The sequence below is a fragment of the Mus caroli genome, chromosome 7 (assembly GCF_900094665.2).
Source record: "Mus caroli chromosome 7, CAROLI_EIJ_v1.1, whole genome shotgun sequence".
In the NCBI taxonomy this organism is placed as follows: domain Eukaryota; kingdom Metazoa; phylum Chordata; class Mammalia; order Rodentia; family Muridae; genus Mus; species Mus caroli.
The window spans coordinates 55944559-55964024 of record NC_034576.1 but is presented as its reverse complement, the minus strand read 5'-3'; positions in this window follow the sequence as shown (position 1 = coordinate 55964024).

The window sequence follows — 19466 nt, the reverse complement described above, 5'->3', positions numbered from 1 at the left end:
TCAGTGCTATAAACTTTCCTGTGAGCACTGCTTTCACTGTGTCCCATAAGTTTATGTGTATTGTGTATTCATTTTCATGGAAGTTCAAAAAGTGTTTACCTTCTTTGATTATTTCTTCTTTGACACAGTAGTCATTGAGTAAAGACCCATGCCATGAGATTGAGCTCACCAGTGACACTGTTAATGATTTTCAGCCATTCTTTAATCAGAAGCCTAGCATAATCATCATCAGAGAGGCTTCACCCAACAACTGAGGGAAACAGATGTAGAGACCCAAAGGCAAACATTTGGAGAAGCCTAGGGAATCATACAGAAGATGGAAAGAAAAGCTTGAAGAACAACAGCAGCCCAATTTATAGTAGCCAGAAGCTGGAAAGAACCCAGATGTCCCTCAGCAAAGGAATGGATACAGAAAATGTGGTACATTTACACAATGGAGTACTACTCAGCTATTAAAAACAATGAATTTATGAAATTCTTGGGCAAATGGATGTATCTGGAGGATATAATCCTGAGTGAGGTATCCCAAACACAAAAGACGTCACTTGATATGCACTCACTGATAAGTGGATATTAGCCCATAAACCTAGAATACCCAAGATACAACTTCCAAAACACAAGAAAATCAAGAAGGAAGACCAACTATTGGATACTTGATTCCTCCCTAGAATAGGGAATAAAATGTTCATGGAAGGAGTTGCAGAGACAAAGTTTGGAGCTAAGATGAAAGGATGGACCATCCAGAGACTGCCCCACCCAGGGGTCCATCCCATAATCAGCCACCAAACGCAGACACTATTGTATATGCCAACAAGATTTTGCTGAAAAACCCTGATATAGCTGTCTCCTGTGAGGCTTTGCCAGTGCCTGGCAAACACAGAAGTGGATGCTCACAGTCAGCTATTGAATGGAACACAGGGCCCACAATGTTGGAGCTAGAGAAAGTACCCAAGAGCTGAAGGGATCTGCAACCCTATAGGTGGAACAACAATATGAACTAATCAGTACCCCCAGAACTCATGTCTCTAGCTGTATATGTAGCAGAAGATGGCCTAATTGGCCATCATTGGGAAGAGAAACCCCTTGGTCTAGCAAAATTTATATGCCCCAGTACAGGGGAAATCTAGGGCCAAGAAGTGGGAGTTAGGTAGGAAAGCAGGGCCAGGGGAGGGTATAGGAGACTTTTGGGATAGCATTTGAAATGTAAATGAAGAAAATATCTAAAAAGAAAGAAAGAAAGAAAGAAAGAAAGAAAGAAAGAAAGAAAGAAAGGAAGGAAGGAAGGAAGGAAGGAAGAAAAAAAGAAAGAAAGAAAGAAAGAAAGAAAGAAAGAAAGAAAGAAAGAAAGAAAGAAAGAAAGAAAGGAGAAAAAAAGGAAACCTACAAAATCAACTAACTTGAGTCAATAGGGCTTCACAAAGCCTGAATTGCCAACCGTGGAACCTGCATAGTATTGACCTAGGCCCATGGCATATAAACTACAGTTGTATAGCTTAGTCTTCAAGTAGGACTCCCAACAACAAGAGCAAGGACTGTTCCTGACTCTGTGACCCTTTCCACCTATTGGCTGCCTGGTCTAGTCTTACTAGGAGAGGTTGCACCTAGTCTTACTGCAACTTGAAAAGCCAGGACTGGTTGATATTCATGGGAAATCTCCCTTTTCTAAAGAGAAATGAGGAAGGAGTGGGTGTGGGAAGGGAGAGAAGTGAGAGAAGGACAGTGAGGGCAGGAAAGAGGAGAAACTGCAGTAGGGATGAAAGTGATTTAATTAATTCAATTAATAAAAAGGAAACAAGACATCTAGGAGAATATAATTTAATAGAATATAATAATTAATAGAAGACAATCAATGCTTTCTCTCTGTGGTGTTTATTATTTATTGGGATTTAAAATCATCTAGGAGATACACATCTGTAATGTCATAGGAATAATTACCAGAGAGGTTCATCTGGGGAAGAAAGACCTACAACAAAGTAGTATAGTGCCACCACATGTGCTGGGAGCTTGTATTACTTAAAATAAGAGGCATTGAACTTAGCACCAACATTCATCTGCCTCTGTCTCCTCACAGTACTACTTAAAAAGCCCATTAAATTGGTTCTGTGCAGGTTCTCTTCCAACCCTTTAAGCCTCAGTGGCCAGGTCAGAAGGAATGTCATTGGCTGATTTCACCATGGCAAAGTAATAACTTCAAAATGGCCTTCCAATCTGGGCAGTAGTGATACATGCCTTTAATCCCAGTACTTGAGAGGCAGACAGATTTCTGAGTTCAAAGCCAGCCTGGTTTACAGAGTGATTTCAAGGACAGCCAGGGCTACAAAGAGAAACCCTTTCTCAAAAACAAAAACAACAACAAAGTAAGAAAGAGAGAAAGAAAAAAGAAAAAGAAGTCTTCCAGGAAAGCAAAGGAAAAATTGGAAATGCTATTAAAGAAAAGTTCTAAATACACACACACACACACACACACACACACACACACACACATATGTGTGTAAAAATTAAGAGGTGGATAATGAATGCATATCTGTGAGAAAAAATAAGATTTATGATTTTTGAACTTGGCTAAAAGCCTTACCTCCCTCTCAAAATTAAAAGAAATAGTATAGTTCGGCCTTTATGGTATTAAACCCAAAGCTTCAAGAAGAAAGATAACCAACCCAAATCATCATAGCCAAATTAATTAAAGCAAGCATTTTTAAAATTTTCATATCCATAAGCTAGCTCTCTGTAAACCAGGGTTTAGGAGGTCAGTATTAGACAAGGGCAATATGAAGTTTTAATAACTTGAGGGCAATGGTTTTCCAAATGGGGGATTTGGCAAGAAAGAGTCAGGGTTACAGAAATAGCACACAATAAAACTAATTATAAAAACTGTTTGAAACACATAGGCAATTTCAAGTTGGTAAGAACAAGATATTTATAACAACTTGCTCATAATAGCCTTTAGAAACAAAGTCATAGTTGCAGATTCCTGGAACAGGCAGTACAGAAGCATAGTAGTTAAGGTACAGATGGGCATAGCCCAATCCTTAAAAAACAGATTTAAACATAAACAGGAATGAGCCTAGTTTATCTTTGCAATAAGATAGCTTTCAAGCACAACATGGAGACAGACTGGTTCATCAGCAGAATATGGAGACTCCATGTGGAGAAACTTACCTTATTATTTGGCTTGGCTTTTAGGTTACTAAACTCCCTACTCACAAAATATTTTGTTTGACCAACCTTAAACTTACCTCTCTGAAAAAAAAAAAAAAACCTGCTGAGAGTTTAGAAGGGTATGATTTTTATAAACCACAGACACTGCTGCTAAAATAAACACTGGAGCAAACTCAACCTCAGACAAAACTGAAAGAAAAATGCAGCCTTAAAGAAAATGTAACATAGTGTCCTGCAGACTAGTGGCATGTTCTTGAGATGCCAAAGAACAAAATTATCTGGAGCATCATTTATGGAGGACCATTACAGAATCAGTTTATCAGGCTTCAATAACCTTGATGGCTTGTGTAAGGAGGACCCAGAGAAGAATGCAGATAAAAGACACAAGACATCATGATTTGCATCATCAGGCACAGAAACCCTTAGTTAAATGTCTGCACTGAATAACTCACCTCTGTTACTATGTGGCCAGTTCAGCAGCCACACTTGGGGAAGATGCCCACGGTAATTCTGCTCTCCTAACAGTGCTGGTATCAAAGGCACAGTGAGGGAGAATTTTAGCCCCAGTGATGCAATAGTAGCTCAGAGAACAAGGGTCTGCTTTCCTTAGACAGTACATACTTTTCTATTTCCAAAGCAAATACACATAACAAAGAATTCTAAAGAGACTCTCTCTAAGACGGAAAAGTAGCTGGGATCCCTAGGTAAATTCCTAGCCAAACTTTAAGTTGCTGTTGTAAATACATTCAAATTACTAAACATTGGCTTAATGAAGATTTAAAGTTAGGTTGAAAATAACATGTTATTTTAAAGTATTGATAGCAAAATTACTTTATTTTACAGATACACTCAGCAAACTTGGTTAAGTTGGCAAAGAATAAAACAGTGCATGACATAATTATGTACCACTAAAAAGTTAGCAGTTTCCCTTAGTAACAAAGCAAAGATTCTGACATCCTGATGATACTCACAGTTCAAGAATCACAGGTTGAGGAAATTTTCTCCTGTGCCAATGTGTTTAGGGCTCTTCCCTAATTTCTCCTCTCTCAGTATCATTGTATCTGGTTTTATGTGGAAGTCCTTGATCCACTTGGACTTGAGCTTTGTACAAGGAGATAAGAATGGGACAATTTGCATTTTTCTACACTCTGACCTCTAGTTGAACCAGCACCATTTGTTTAAAAATGTTGTCTTTTTTCTACTGGAAGGTTTTAGCTCCTTTGTAAAAGAGCAATTGACTATAGGCATATCGGTTCATTTCTGGGTTTCCAGTTCTATTCCACTGATCTACCTGCCTGTCTCTGTATCAATATCTTGCAGTTTTTAATCACTATTGTTCTATGGTACAGCTTGAGATCAGGGATGGTGAATCCACAAGAAGTTCTATATTTTTTTGTTGTTGTTGTTGAGAGTAATTTTTGCTATCCTGGGTTATTTTGTTATTCCAAATGAATTTGAGAATAGCTCTTTCTAATTCTATTTAGAATTGAGTAGGAATTTTGTTGGGGATTACATTGAATCTGTAGATTGCTTTTGGTGGGATGGCCATTTTTACTATATTAATTCTGCCAATAAATGAGCATCTTGTGAGATCATCTTCTATTTCTTTCTTCAAAAACTTGAAGTTCTTGTAATACAGATCTTTCACTTGCTTGGTTAGAGTCACACCAAGGTATATTACATTATTTGTGACTATCGTGAAAGGTGTTATTTCACTAATTTCTTTTTCATCCTGTTTATCCTTTGAGTATAGGGAAACTACTGATATTTTTAGTTAATTTCATATCCAGACGCTTTGCAGAAGTTGTTTACCACATTTAGAAGTTCTCTGCTGGAATTTTTGAGGTTATTTACGTATAATATATTGTAATATTTTGACTTCCAACTTTTTGATGTGTACCACTTTGAATTCCTTTTGTCATCTAATTGTTCTAGCTAGAACTTCAAGTAATATATTAAATAGATATGAAGATAGTGAGCAGCCTTGTCTAATCCCTGATTTTACTGGGATGGCTTCAAGTTTCTCTCCATGTAGTTTGATGTTGGCTGTTGGTTTGCTGTATATATATATATATATATATATATATATATATATATATATTACTACAGTTAGGTATGGGCCTTGAATTCCTGATTTTTCCAATACCTTTAACATGAAGGGATGCTGAATTTTGTCACATGCTTTTTCAGCATCTAATAAATGATCATTTGCTTTTTAAATGTGTTGGTTTATGTAGTGGCTTACATTGATGGACTTGCTTATATATTAAAGCATCCCAGCATCCATGAGATGAAGCATACTTGATCATGGTAAATGATCATTTTGATGTATTCCTGGATTCAGTTTGTGAGAATTATATTGAGTATTGTATATCAATATTCATAAAGGTAATTGGTCTGAAGTTCTCTTTCTTTGTTGGGTCTTTGTGAGGTTTTGGTATCAGCATAACTGTGGCTTTATAGAATGAATTTGGTAGTGTTTTTTGTGTTTATATATTGTGGAATTGTTTGAAGAATATTGGTATTAGGTCTTTGGAAGTCTGGTAGAATTCTGCACTAAACCATCTGATACCAGGCTTTTTGTTTGTTTGTTTGTTTGTTTGTTTTTGTTTGGGAGAATTTAATGACTGCTTCTATTTCTTTAGGGGTTATTGGCCTGTTTAGATGGTTTATCTGATCCTGATATAACTTTGGCACATGGTATCTGTATAGAAAATTGCCCATTTCATCCAGATTTTCTAATTGTTTTGAGTATATGCTTTTGTAGTAGGATCTGATGATTTTTTTAATTTCTTCTCTTTTTGTTGTTTTGTCTTCATTTTCATTTCTGATTTTATTAATTTGGATACTGTCTCTCTGCTCTCGGGTTAGTCAGGCTAAGGGTTTATCTATCTTGATGACTTTCTCAAAGAACCAGCTCCTGGTTTTGTTGATTCTTTGTATAGTTCTGTTTATTTCTACTTGGCTGATTTCAACTCTGAGTTTGATTATTTCCTGTCTCTTAGGTGTATTTGTTTCTTTTTGTTCTAGAGTTTCAGGTGTGCTGTCAAACTGCTAGTGTAGGCACTCTCTAGTTTCTTTTTGGAGGCACATAGAACTATGATTTTTCCTCTTAGCATGGCTTTAATTGTTTCCCATAAGTTTTGGCTTGATGTGCCTTAATTTTCATTAAATTTCCTGAACAGAACACCAGTGGCTTATGATCTGAAATCAAGAATCGACAAATGGGACTTCTTTGACTCAAAGGACACTATCAATATAACAAAATGGCAACCAACAGATTGGGAAAATATCTTTACCATTCCTACATCCAATAGAAGGCTAATATCCAATATATACAAAGAACTCAAAAGGTAGACTCCAGAGAATCAAATAATCCTATTACAAATGGGGTACAAAGCTAAACAAGAAATTCTCAACTGAAGAATATCAAATGGCCAAGAAGCACCTAAAGAAATGTTCAACATCCTTTGTCTTCAGGGAAATGCAAATCAAAACAACCCTGAGATTTGACCTCACACCAGTCAGAATGAATAAGACCAAAAACTCAGGTGACAGCAGATGCTGCAAAAGATGTGGAAAGAGGAACACTCCTCCATTGTTGGTGGGATTGCAAGCTGGTGCTACTACTCTGCAAATCAGTCTGGTGGTTCCTCAGAAAACTGGACATAGTACTACCTGAGGACCCAGCTATACCACTCCTGGACATAGACCCAAAAGATGCTCCAACATATAACAAGGACACATGCTCCACTATGTTCATAGCAGAATGATATATAATAGCCAGAAGCTGGAAAGAACTCAGATGTCCTTCAACAGAGGGATGGATACAGAAAATGTGATACATTTATACAATGGAATACTACTCAACTATTAAAATCATTGAATTCATGGAATTCTTAAGCAAACGGTGGAAATAGAAAATATCATCCTGAGTGAGGTAAACCAATCACAAAATAATACACATGGTTTGCACTCACTGATAAGTAGATATTAGCCCAAATGCTTGGAATACCTAAGATAAAATTCACAGACCACATGAACCTCAAGAAAGATAAAAGACCAAAGTGTGGATGCTTCAGTCCTTCTTAGAAAGGGGAACAAAACACTCATGGGAGCAAATACGGAGACAAAGTGTGAAGCAGAGCCTGAAGGAAAGGCCATACAAAGACAGTCCCACCTGGGGATCCATTCCATATACAGTCAGGAAACCTAGACACTATTGTGGATGCAAAGAAATGTATGCTGACAGGATCTTGATATAGCTGTCTCCTAAGAGGCTCTGCCAGAGCCTGACAAATACAGAAGCTTGCAGCCAACCATTGGACTGAGCACAGGTTCGCCAATGGAGGAGTTAGAGAAAGGACTGAAGGAGCAGAAGGGGTTTGCAACCCCATTGGAAGAACAATAATATCACTGAACCAGATATCCCAGAGCTACGATGGACTAAACCACCAACCAAGGACATATGTAGGAACCCACAGCTCCAGCTGCATATGAAGCAGAGTATGGTCTTGTTCGGTCCTATGATAGCTTGATGCTCTAGTGTAGGGGAATTTGAGGGCAGGTAGCTGGAAGTGTGTGTATGTGTTCGGGAACACCCTCATAGAAGCAGGGGAAGGGGGTGTGATAGGAGACAGAGGATAGGATAGGGGGATTCCGGGTTGGGGACCTGGAAAGGGAATATCATTTAAAATTTAAACAAAGAAAATTTAAAACAAAAAAGAATCACACTTTAAGTATTCCAATTAGACAATAAAGGTTTTAAAGCACTTTGATGGAGAAGGAGATCTAGCCCTGGTCCTTTCTGTAGATGCTGTGGCCATCTGGATAAAAATCCTAAAGAAACAAATAGATAGTCCTGGTACAAAGTGATTATGGAAATATTAGAGGATGTGAAACAGTTGTATAAGGCTCACTCTTCTCTAGGTCATTGCTGAATTAATTGGAGGTGAAATTAAAAATGCCTTTAAATTGGGGTCTTAGAGTAACACAATTAGATAGACACTAAAATGTATATCAGGGTTATAAATACATTAAAGAACAAAATACGAAAAAGAAAAAAATACAACAGAGAATGCTCAATACATATAAATAATGACCAATTTTGCAAATTCAGTGAAGATGTTTTAAGATGGAGAAAGGCACACTCTGCCACCACTGTGTGCCAGAAGCAAGGGTAGCTCTTACCTGACTCAGCACTTTGCTGTGGGACTTCCAGCCTCCAGAAGTTGTCATTCACAGTTTAAGAGTCTGGATGTGAGACCGGATTCGGTGTGGTGTGTTATCCCAAAGGACATAGCCAATGGAGTGCATATAAAGGTCAGGTGAGTAGAACTAAGTCTGATGTAGTTACAGCACTGGAATTAAATTTGGCATGGAATATGAATTTCTATGTTTAGAAGGTATAAACTGAAATCTACCTTAGTCCCAAATGTTACAATTTTGATTTACTATGTTCCTTTTCAAAGATGCATGTTAACTACTGCATTAAATGATGCTATTCAAAAATAATCTGAGCTGTGATTTGTAGAGAACCGAGGAATGTTTGCTGAATAGAATGCTTTTGCTGTGGTGACTTGTTGTTCTTGAAATGTCAGTTTTAATAGTTAAAATTTTCTCGTGATTCAAGAATATTCTCAGAGAGCCCTGAGTATGGCCAAAGAATACAATGTGGATCTAAAGATGCTTTTTTTATAACCAATTTGTTAATTCTGATATGGCATTTAAAGTAACCCCTCTCACTTTATATTGAGCTAATTCTTAAATATCCAGCTGGTCTTATTATAATGCAACTAATAATATAAAGACACAGATTCTCTTCTAACACAATTTTTTTCTTTTTTAACTTTCATTTTATTTTTAATTTATGTTTTACACTCGATAGTCCATTTCCTGCCCCACCATCCACCTTCTGACTGCTTCACATCCCCACACCTTCTCCCCACCCTGTCCCCATGTAGATGTCCCTACCTCCCACCCCAGCTGACCTCTAAACTCCCTGGGACCTCCAGTCTCTTGAGGGTTAGGTGCATAATCTCTCGATGAACACAGACCAGGGAGTCCTCTACTGTATGTGTGTTGAGGACCTCATATCAGCTGGTGTATTCTGTCTGTTTGGTGGTGCAGTGTTTGAGAGATCTCTGGGGTCCAGATTAATTGAGACTGCTGGTCCTCCTACAAGATTGCCCTTCTCATCAGTTTCTTCCAACCTTACCTAATTCAACAGCAGGGATCAGCTGCTTCTGTCCATTGGTTGGGAGCAAAAACCTGCATCTGACTCTTTCAGCTGCTTGTTGGGTCTTTCAGAGGGCAGTCATGATAGGTCTCTTTTTGTGAGTGCTCCATAGCCTCAGTAATAGTGTCAGGCCTTGGGACCTCCCCTTGAGCTGGGTCTCACTTTAGGCCTGTCACTGGACCTTCTTTTCCTCAGGCTTCTCTCCATTTCCATCCCTGTAATTCATTCAGACAGTAACAATTATGGGTCAGAGATGTGAATGTGGGATGGCAACCCCATCCCTCTTCCTGCTGTAGATGGGTTCTATAAGTTCCCTCTCCCTACTGTTGGGCGTTTCATCTAAGGTTCCTCCCTTTGAGTCCTGGGAGTCTCTCACCTCCCAGGTCTATTGTGCAATCTGTGCGTCCCCCAACCTCCTATTTCCTGAGATTGCCTGTTTACATTCTTTCTGCTGGCCTTCAGGGCTTCAGTCCTTTTCCCTTACCCAATACCAGATCAGTTTCCCCTCTCCCCACACTCCCTTGCCACACCCTGTCCACTTTCCTTCCCAGGTCCCTCCCTCCCTACCCACTTGTTATTGCTTTTTACTCTCTTCCAAGTGGGACTGAGTTGTCTTCACTTGGAAAATTATACTTCATAGATTCATTAATGATTGGTATTTGCAATTTACAGCACATGAATGTCAAGTGCCCTTTGTAGATCTCAGCTTAAATTGTATTATGCTGACACTAAGAGGAGAGGTTTCTTAAGAATTACAAAACCTAACCATGTAAATACATTTAGAGACAGAATCATCTAGCTTTCCAGTCTAAAAGAATATTCAATGGTTTCTATTTTACTGAGATTTAATGGCTTCTTACTGAAAGCAAGAGGTGAAAATAAACATATATTTCAGATACACCAAGTGACATAACTACAGATTTTTAAAAAAAGTTTTTGGCTCTCTTTTTTAATAGAAAACTTAAAGTCTGAAATTCATTCAGTACAAAAAAAAAGGCCATAATTCCTGACTACTTTTGAAATTCACTCTTCATCCTGATGTCTATGCACTCCAATCTATCTCCCCAAAGAGACAAATGCCTGCCCAGAAGTATCCACAGAGCATCCCAGTGTGGTTGGATTCACATAAACAACAGTAAGAGCCAATAATAACAGAGAAGAAGCAAATAAGGAGAACCTTGAATGTAAGTTTAAATTGAAAGTCTGTGGTTCTTCTCATCTCTGGGTGAGCACTATTGTATAACAACTATAATGTACCATACGTCAGTCCTGATATGCCATGTTTTGGGGTGGGGGTTGGTATCTTAGTGCCAACACAGAATACACAGCAGACTAGGCAGTCAGTGCTGTCACCACTGCCACTTTGAAGTAACATTGTGATCATCTGTAAGGAGCCACCAACACAGTGACATCTCATTTCAGTTTATTCTCTGTTTTATTGCTGTTTAAAAACAAATGAATGTTGTGCACTGTTCCCCCAACAAAACATGGTAGAATTCCAGTAATCTTGTGTAATTTGATGTAACTCTTGAACTTAAGGAAACAGTAACAGGCTTTGTCTGCAGTAAAAAGAGCTTCCCTGTGAGTGATATTCAGAGGGCTGATATTCACAGGAAATGCTGGGAGATCATTCAAATGTAGGAGGTAAAACTTCACTTACCACACAACTGATTTGTCTGCTCATTTATTCAGCTATAACTTACCTCATGTTTACTTATAACTACTGCACATTTACTAAGGACTAAGTCTGATTATCTCTGAGCTACGTTTGCAGTACACCTTGCTGACCACAAACATCCAGGAGCTCAATCTGTACTTTGAGGATACAGGAAGATGGCTTGTTGAAAAAGAAAACCACATGCAACACAAGCCTGTTCAGTTGAATTTGACACCTGAAACACACATGAAATGCCAGACTCAGTGACATATATCTATAATCTCAATGTTGCTATTAAAAGACAAGAAATAGAGACAGGTAGTTGCCTGGAGCTCCCAAACCAGGTAGCCTTGTGTGTGCTGGATAACAGAAATTATATCAACACATTGAAAAGTAAGAACTCACTCCTTAAAGTTGCCCTCTGACCTCCACTTACGCACAGGACACAACAATGTGAGAACAGTCCCTTTCTGTGTCTCCGTCTCTGTTTCACTGTGTGTGTGTGTCATTCCCTCACACATGCACATACACAAAGGCATTTAGAATAGAGAGTATGATGATGCATTTTCTGTTTGATACTCTGCACATGTATATAAGGAGCCTGATAGATGTATTTCACATTCCATTAGCTTCCTTTAGCTGTAACACATCATTAAAAATTTAGCATTTGCTAAAATAATAAAAATGTGCCTTGTTATCTTTGTCTGTTTCAAAAGCCTCATGGAGATGTTTTACAGTTAAGATTCTATTGTCCTGGATGAAGTTTACTAAGGGGTGTTCACTTCATTGAGATTCATTAGCCCTCATACATCTGTTTATTTTTCTTTCATAGCATACTTAAAAGTTCAAATTTGACTTGGTTATAATTTTAAATATATTAATGTATTAGTGTCTTATTAATAAAACACTTCAAAGTTAAAACCTTACATTTTAAGCCATAAGCAAACACATCTTCTTACGTCTTATATAGGGATGTGACATGAGAATCAGAAAGGTAATATAAAAGGAACACAGGGACTGGCACTTTTCTGCATATTGAAATTCAGGGATCACCATCTCATTTTGCATCCCATAACATCTACAGGTGGCAGTGGGTGTACAGTAACTAAAAAGCATCAGAGAGTCTACATTCTTCAGAGTTTCCACCAGTGACTCACTCTGACATGGTCTCTTTTGCATACCTTTTCTCAATATAAAGATTTATGATCATAATAGACAATAACTGTCTTCACTTATACCTAGATTCCTGGTTTTTAGTTTTGACTGTCAAATTACCAAAACATAAGTGTCACTTGTGAAGAGAGAGCCTCTATTGAAGAATTGTGTCTATGAGATTGAGCTGAGGCCATGTCTGGGAGGGATGGTCTCCTTTGTTGGTTGATACAGAAGGGAAAAGCCCATTATGCATAATACAATCCCCTGGGCAAGAGGGTCTGGGATACATAAAGACTAGTTAGTAAGAACTGATGAGCCAATAAGTGAGCCAGAGAACAAGCTACATTCTGCTGTGATCTCTGCTTCACACTTCTTGCCCTGACTTTCATCTATGGCAGATAGTGACCTGAAAATGTAAGTTGAAATTAATATTTCCAACTTTTCTTCTCTAAGTTGCTTTGGTCATGGCATTTATTGCATCAGCATAAGGAAAACTAGAACACACCGTATACCAGCTTCATCTTTGAAGTAGTTTTACTAAATGATAAAGATGGCCCTTGGACCTGCATCAAAACCCCATGAAAAACATTGATGACTCTTTTTCTGAACACTCTTTCCATGATACTAGGTTGGTAACCGATTTGTGTCTTTCCAGTTTCTGTGATCAGTACAAACATGGAGCCCAACTGAACTGTACTTGACAGATGTATTCAGCCTTCCTTTTGGATGCAGTATGTAGTGTCAGACTGTTCTTCCTATTTGTGTTTAGAGTTGAAAGATATGGCTTCCTTATATGGATAAACAGGTCCTCTTTTACATGTTACTGATACTAATATATACTTAGCACAGCCTAAAGATTTGGGGATGTAAATAAGACAGGACTAGGTCATGTTTCTAGAAATTATGGCACCATAAAGCTATATGGTTTACATTATACTTATAAAATTGGTCTATTACCATATTGTCATTGGACAATATGTTGGGTTTCATAATATTTCATTATAGCATATTATGAATCTTTACCATACTTATCCAAGTTAATTTTCTTGTCCTCTGAATTGAGTATTACTCCCACCTTCCAACTTTAATGTCATCAACGACTAAAGATAGAAAGACTGATATATAGGCAGTTTAATAATATTCTTACAGGGTGTTGCTATTTTGCTTTTGAGAGACAGACTTTAATTTCTCTGTTACTGAATAATTTGATAATTTATTGAGGCATGGTTGATAAACAAAGCTGTACATATCAACAAAGCTATTATCATAATCAAGGTAATAAATATATCCAATCTAAGATTCTTTAGAATATTTGAGTTCATCTGCATTGTTTCCTATTCTCATTCTTGCACCTAGCAAGATTTCTACTTCATAAATCTTTGAAGTGCTCAATAAACATGTTGCATTCTGAGACTGCGGTGAAAATCTAAGATCTAGGCCTTGTTCATTTCATACTTTTAGATTACTTCACTGAAGGACTTGAACTAGAGTAAGTGTGGTCTACTCCTAGACAGATAGACACCATACCCTAAGTCCTTGAGCTTACTGCCCCTTGGCCCCTTGTTCATGCTGGGAAGAAGCAAAATTATCCAGTTAAGGCTTTATGACATCAATAACAAAAGGGTTCAGTTAGGACCAAAGAAGGTGATATTTGTTTATCTGCCAAAATAAACCTTTTCTGAGGAAGATTAAGGGAAAATTATGTTCTATAGGAAAAATTGTGATGATTAGAAGTGGATTTTTTCCTAAAAAGCATAATAGATTTTAAAATGTGAGGCTTGTGGAAAAAGAGATTTAGGCTTTGTAAAAAAGTCGGTTGGGAAAAAATGATAGCCAATCCTGATTATAGAAATAGGGATGGTAGTAAGCTCTCCAGGTGCCTAAGGCAGAAACTTTCAGTCTCTCTGGACATCCATATTAGATCTAGAAGAAGGGCTAAAACGTCCATACTTTCTCTACTTTTTCACTTGTTCAAAAATGGAAATATTACATGCCAGTTTTTAGTCACTGTGCACTCTCAAACCAAATGGGAAATGTTCTTATGACTACATCCTTGAGATAAATTTAGTTTTTATACTAATGTGTCATTGGATTTACATCTTTGATTAGCAGTGTCAAACTCAGAAGCTGACTTTAACATATAATTTCAAAAGAATAGTTTTCTTCATTATTCCTCAGCTAAATGGAAGGAAAATAGTATAATCTTCCAATAAGATTACAATTATTTTGAACTTAGTTCCTGTCCATACCTCCATCTGAACCCTCAGATTAGCTCGATGCTTCTCACCCCACTCCTCTGCCTGTCTCCCAGGAGAACTGCTCTAACACAGGACATCCAGGCCAACAAATGCCAAAGACACCAGATGTCAAAAGGCAAATGCAAGAATATAATCGACAGAAGCAAAGACAATGTGACATATCAGAACCCAGCTCTCCTACTTCAGCAAGCCCTGGATATCCTAACACATCTGAAGAGCAAAACCATAGTTTTAAATTCAATCTCATGATGATGATTGAAACCTTTAAAGGGGACATAAATAATTCACATATAACTCAAATCCAAAAAGACACATGTCAATATCTTCCAAGGTATCTTCCACACATGAGATTCTCTCTTCTATCCCTTTTATTCTGTTGTTGATGCTTGCATCTGTAGCTCCTGACCTCTTTCTTAGGTTTTCCATTTCCAGGGTTGCCTCCATTTATGTTTTCCTTATTGTTTCTACTTCCATTTTTATGTCTTGGACTGCTTTGTTCTGTGCTTTCACTTGTTTGATTGTGTTTTCCTGTATTTCTCTAAGGTATTCATTTGTTTTCTCTTTAAGGGCTTCTACCTGTTTACCTGTGTTTTACTGTATTTCTTTCAATGAGTTATTTATATCATCCTTAAATGATTCTATTATCTTCATGAGTCAGGATTTTAGGTCAGCATCCTGGTTTTCAAGTGTGTTGGGCCATGTAGAGCTTGCTGTGGTAGGAGAAATGAATCCTGATGATGCCAAATTATATTGGCTTCTGTTGCTTATGGTCTTGTGCTTGCCTCTAGCCATCTGGATATCTCTGGGATGTGTGTTTCAGTCTGGAGCCTGCTTCTTGTGTCCTTAAGTTGTTTTAGGCCTCCTAAGGGACTAGTAGTGGCCCTGGATGTAGTAGTTCTTCTGGGAGGCCTTCAGACTGTGGTATCTTCATAGGGGTATGTAGATTGATCCATTTCCTTGGCTGCAGCAGATCTCCTGGGAGGCCTTCAGAATGTGGGGTCTTCAGTGGAGCAAACAAGCTGATGATCTGCCCCAACAGGAAGGGAGGTTGGATTTTAAGTGGAGGGGATGGGTTCTACATCTGTTGGGCTCCTCAGGATTCCCAGGTGCTGGAGTTATTTGTGAGACTTCCTTACCTTTTGCCTTGAGTGCTTCAGATCTCATGAGAGGCCTTTAGACTGTGGAGTCTCCAGAGGAGCAGACAAGGTGATGATCTGCCCTAGTGGAAGGCACTGAAAGGGAGGATACTCAAAATTTGAGGACACAGGTCATTTGATATCATGTCAGAGTGACTTTTCTGACTTAGTGTGTAAGCCATAGATTTTTTTCTATTTTTTCTTTGTTATTATTCAAAATTTTACATGTCTACTTTTTATGTTTTCCTCTACTGAAATATACATTTCATGAAACTGATTATATTATCTTGTCCCAACTGTCATTGTATACCCCCCCTACTGGAGTTGTGCCTGAAACACGTTTCTTACTTTAAATACAATCTCACTTGGTATAAACTTAAAGGCTGAGGCTACGTGAACACTGTCACAGTCTGAAATAGCCCTTGATGACAGATGTAGCTCTCAATGCCATGAGGAGGAGGAGAAGTTAGTGATCACATTTGTGGTTTAAGGTGTAGATATATTAAATAGAATGAGTAGCTCTGCCCTTAGGACATCCTATTTGGAGACTTAGAAGATTAAGATTGAAGCCTAGGTTAATTACAAGTTAACATTTCAAGACTATAATCAAACACATAACAATCTGCAAGCAAGTAGAAGTCATTAATTTTTTAAAAGTTGTTCACTCCATTAAGGCTAAACACAGAAACAGTATTTGCAATAATTCAGTGGACTATCCTTGCCGTTGATGGGACATCAATTCACTGATGGACCAGTATACTATCCTCGAAATTATTCTTAAAAGTTATTTTATGTGTATAAGTATTTGCTACATGTATGTCAAAGAAGCACATACATGAAATATCCTCAGAGTCAAAATGGGGCATGGGATACCATAGACCTGGAATAATAAGCAATTGAGGAGCCAGTGTGTGGGTGCTGTTAAATTGAACCCAGATTGTTATGAGCCATACAGCGGCTCACAAGGACAGGTAGACCTGAATAGTAGGCCAGCGCTGAAAGAGAGGGAAACTAGGCAACAAGAGGAAGATGGAACCAAGACAGTGTTCTGATCAAGGTTCAAATTTTTAATGGCGGACATGCTTTATAAAAGAGGGGGGAAAGTCCATTCCCGCCAATTCATCCTTGGAGCCTGGAAACAGCTGCAGGTGATGCAGGATAGTGCATAGTCTCCAGAATAGCTCCGGGGCCTCTAAGCAGGTAGCAGTATCTTGAAGAGGAACAGCGGCTGTGGCAGAATAGAGTGATCTAGGGAGGAAGGCTCCACCCTAGATAATCTCCTTAGTAGCAGCAAGGTCAAGTTCTGGCTTTGCCTGCTTCAGGCTTATGGGAGGTTACACCAGGTCTTCTGTAAGAGTCCTCTATCCTGCAAGGTAAGCATTTTAGTCTTAATATCAGTTGGAGACTGGGGAGGGTTGGAAACTTTTAAGGTGGGATTTGGTGGAAGTATTTAGTTGATTGAAGGATTTTGTTCAAAGAGAATTGTGGGATGCTGGTTCTTCTCACTTTCTCTTTATCTGTATCCAGTGTCCATGAAATAAGCAGCCTATGCCACAACTGCTTCTTCAACTACATGTACTGCCTCACCACAGGGCAAAATACCAGGCTAATCTGTCAGTCACAGACTGGAGCCTGCAAAGTTGTGACCTAAGAATAACTGTTCCTTTGGGTAGCCTGGTTACCTCATGTGAGGTGTGTGTTGCAGTTGCAGAGCTGACTGCCATTTTATTCACATTAAAGGAGCTCAGAAAAACATCAGCATCTCAGACGTCACTGTCATAGGCCTTTGGTTAAATTTGTTGTTGTCTTGTAGGCATAGAGTCTCATTCTGTACACCATGCTAGTCTTGAGCTCTTAATGAAGCTCCTGTCTCAACCTGCAAAGTGCTGGGTTGCTTGGAAGTTTTTAAAAGAGTTTTTTTCTGTTTGTTCGTTTTGTTTTTTTGTTTTTTTTTTTTAAATTAAGTTCATTTAGCGATTCCCAGCACTACTCTTTGTAATCACAGAAGTCCAATAAACTTTTACTGAAATTAATGTATATTTTATAAAAACAAATATTAATACATCACATTGCATATATGGTTCAATAAGTGAAGTGGTTGCTGTGTAAGATGAGAACCCAGATTTGGATCCTGTACTTACATGTAAAAAGCTGAATGTGATGTTAGCAATCTTTCAACCCTAGTGCTGTGTGGAACAGATATTGATTCATCACTGGAGCTCATTGGCCAGGTAGCCTCACTAAAATGAGTAGTTTTGACATTGGTAGAGACCTTGTCTCAAAAAGTATAGTAGGAAAGGGGCCAAGGAAGACTTTATCTCTGGCTACCACTTGCATCTGCCAAAGTATGGACACATCTCTTCACATTTCCATGAACATACATATATACCCACCACCACCATCTCATACACATGGATAACTTTTCAAACTTACTCATCTTTTTTTTTCCTTTTTCTTTTTTTTTAACTAGATATTTTCTTCATTTACATTTCAAATGCTATCCCCAAAGCCCCCTATGTCTTCCCCCCACCCTACTCCCCAACCCATCCACTCCTGCTTCCTGGCCCTGGCATTTCCCTGTACTGGGGCATATGATCTTCGCAAGACCAAGTGCCTCTCCTCCCATTGATGACCAATAAGGCCATTCTCTGCTACATATGCAACTAGAGATGCAGCTCTGGGGAGTACTGGTTAGTTTGTATTGTTGTTCCTCCTATAGGGTTACAGATCCCTTTAGCTCCTCTGGTACTTTCTCTAGCTCCTTCATCAGGGGCCCTGTGTTCCATCCAATAGATGGCTGTGAGCATCCACTTCTGTGTTTGCCAGGCACTGGCATAGCCTCCCAAGAGAGAGCTATGTCAGGGTCCTGTTAGCAAAATATTTCTGGCATATGCAATACTTACTGATCCTTTTAAGTTTTCTTCCAAACATATTTTATCCTTTATAACAATTATTCTTCCTATTTGAAATAGATATTTGAGAAGCTGATATGAAGTTTGCTATGTTTTCTACATCATAGCGATGCAGAGGATATCATGCAGGGATGCTAGGCTCCAAACCAGAACATTTTTCTGTTTCTTTTACAATGTCCCTGAGAATGTTGACTATCTACTTTCCTAAACATAGAAACATAAATATATGCATGTATGCTTGATTGGAATTTCTTTTTCTAATGAAAGTTATGTCAGCTGTATAACCCTTCGGAATTTACTTTTGAAAATTCAGATCAATGACTTTAAAATCCACTCAAGCACCACTTAAAAGTCTATTCAGCTATGGCAGCACAGTAGCTTTTCATTTTCTTTAAAGCTGAACAAAACACAGTAAGACCTAATTTGAGTTTTCAGTTTTTTTGTTTTTCGTTTTTTCTCTTTGTAAAGATTCCACAGGTCTGTTCTTCTCCAGATTATTCCTCATGTCTCCGTCCTCCAAGACTTTAGAGAGAAAATAGTCTGGACTCTAAAAATATCCCAGAAGTCTAAAACTATTTTCTCATTCTCTTGAACCCAGAGAGTTGTCTTATAAATAATCTTGTTTTTAAATTTATTTTTATCTTATTTTTAACTTCTTATCATCTCTTTACAGGATGAACACAGATATCTGTCCTTTCAAATGAGCCAAAAATTCTACAACCTACAATTTGTCCTGCCTGTTATATGTGGTCTGAAAAAGTTTCATAAGACATGTAGAATTGACCAACCAGTGAATATTCCAATTAGAGACCCATGATGTAAGTAGAAGCCTTACTGCATGACACTGCCTTGAAAACCAAGAACCAGCAGCTAGATAGTCTAGACACCTAGGATAAAACCAAATAGGATCTGAAAAGAAAAGTCAATGAAATGATTCCTAAGGATACTTTG